This window comes from Macadamia integrifolia, chromosome 4 (genome assembly GCF_013358625.1).
Source record: "Macadamia integrifolia cultivar HAES 741 chromosome 4, SCU_Mint_v3, whole genome shotgun sequence".
Taxonomy (NCBI): domain Eukaryota; kingdom Viridiplantae; phylum Streptophyta; class Magnoliopsida; order Proteales; family Proteaceae; genus Macadamia; species Macadamia integrifolia.
The window spans coordinates 1,639,978-1,642,416 of record NC_056560.1 but is presented as its reverse complement, the minus strand read 5'-3'; the positions used below and the strand labels follow the sequence as shown (position 1 = coordinate 1,642,416).

General features: G+C 33.2%; 1 protein-coding gene across 2 annotated transcripts in view; it reads right to left on the bottom strand.

Annotated features, from left to right (window-relative positions):
* LOC122077568 (OVARIAN TUMOR DOMAIN-containing deubiquitinating enzyme 12) overlaps positions 1 to 2,439 on the bottom strand; it is an 11,751-nt gene that overhangs the window by 2,897 nt on the left and 6,415 nt on the right. The gene's annotated exons all lie outside the window — the stretch shown is intronic.

The window sequence follows — 2,439 nt, the reverse complement described above, 5'->3', positions numbered from 1 at the left end:
ATTTTCATCTATTATTGGACTGAGTTTTCCTTAATTCAAAAAGTGAGGGAGAAGAAAAAACAGAAGATGAATTTTTCATCTATTATTATTGGACTGAGTTTTCCTAATTAAGTTCCCGGACGGTTTGTATTTCTAATATTACAGCTGGGGTGGGTGGGTGGGTTGGTTGGGTTTGATTTTTCTGAGAGATACCAAACCAGCAGTGGAACAGAGAATGCATAAAATGATGAAGGGAAAACGCGTAGAGAGACTTACAAGACACCATTAATTAATAATAGTAATATAGCTTATATGGGATGGAATATTTTATTCGTAAAAGCCCGCGTGTTATAGAATTATTAGAATTAAATGAAGAAATTGTTTTTTCGTTTTCCATTTCAGTTTTGATCAGTGTTTTGTTTTAATGAGTTCTGTAATTCTGTATTCCCTAATCTTATATATGTTTCTCTATTCTTGGGTTGTCGCTGTTCCATTTTCATCATGCACATTAGACTCTTTGGCGTCCTTGATTCAGAGATATGCTTCTCCATGTATTTCTCTCTCTCTCTGATCTCAAAATTAATGTCAACGATATATGTATATATATGGGAAATTTACTATCATTCTCCTACACTTGGTCTATATTTACTAAAATTCTCACACTTTTTATTTTTTTTTCTGATATTCCTATTTTTTTTATTTTTATCTCTTTCTCCCCTGGTCTTTTTAAATACCCAAATTACCCCTCATTTTTACATGTAACCTATTACACATTTTTCAAATTGAATAATTCAAAACATGGTTTAAACCAAACCACTTACTTTAGCAAAACAAAATTTACAAGGAGTCAATTAAAAAAAAAATGTCAATCTCTTGTTTAAAGGAAACAAAGTGAAAGATACAAAGGGAAAAATCAGAAGCTTGATTCCTTTCTTGGTTGAGAAGAAGACCTCTTCTCCTTGCAAATTTCATTCTGGACAAGGCAATAAACAATGTTGCCATCTCCTATGACCCTCGGTGCAACTTAACTCCTCCATTTGAACTCTGTATTTACATAAACACAAATGGGTAATTTGCCACCCAGTATTATTTAATGAGTGGAGATTTTTAAAGAGAGAAAGAGAGAGAGAGAGAGAGCAACAAAGACAACAAAGGCGAATGACCCATTTGATAACGTTTCTGCCGTTTCTGTTTCAAAAAAGGCAAAAACATAAATTTTCGTTTCTATAAACAGAAACTGAATTGAAGGTGTTTGATAAGTCATGTTTCTGGAAGTCGATAGTAACCAGTGAAAGAATGGCCACGAGTCATTTCCAGAAACGGAAAAACAAGTTTCTACTTATTTCGCCTGGGTTGTTTCTTGAACCATAAATAGGTAGAAAATTCAATTTCTATTTCTGAAAATAAGTGAAACGAAACAGTTTTATCAAACGTTTTTTGTTCCGTTTTTGTCATTTTTGAACACAGAAACACATTTATTAAAACGTTATCAAAAGTGCCTAACGCTACCATCGAGCTCCTTAATGACCTAATCAGCAAGGTAACGCCCCCTACCTCGGAGTGTACAGTAGGCTTTGATGATGAGCATAGCCTCATTAGTGTTCTTGGACAGAGCATACTGCTTGATGAGGCTACATAGATTGTTCAATCTCCCAAGGAATACACAATATATTTCATCGTATCCATAGAACATGCATCCTGCAATTTTGTTTTAATTCCACCATATAAAACTTAAATAAGTAACCAAGCTTCAATTTTGCTACCCTTCTTATCTCTAATAACAAATGAGGGCTTTTTTGAGTGGGTAGACTAGGTTTGACTTCAGATCTAACTTCGGAGAAAGCAACACAATTAGGGATGCATACCTTTGGCTGTGGAGGGAGTAGGCTCTGTCAGGATGAACATAAGCAAGAACGGCAACATTGTTGGAGGACATGGAGAAGCATTATTTAGATGAGAAGAGAGAAAATCATTGAGAAAAACAATTGAAAAGGAGGGGAGTATTAGAAAAATGTGTAATAGGTTACACGTTAAAAAGAGGTCAAATATAGGCATTTAAAAAGAGCAGGGAAGAAAGATATATAAAAATTAAAAAGCAAGGGAATATCAGAAAAAAAGTAAAAGGTAGGAAAGTTTTAGTAAAAATAGGCCAAGTGTAAGGGAGTGAAGTAAATTCCCCTATATGTAAATATATATATATATATATATATACACACACACACACACTAGTAAAATAGACATGTGCAAATCCACATGTAAGCATTTGTCAGGTGGCAGAGAAATTAAATGCCTACAACAATCTAAATTCATTCTAAAAATTGTCCTTTGTAAAATTTACTGATCCAAATTTTTGTAAGGCTCAATCTATTTCAATCTAAATTAGAAAGAAAAGAAAAATAATTTAAACAAGGGTTTAAGGTATCATTTTTCTTTTTGATTTTTGCTTCAAAAATCGTTTTT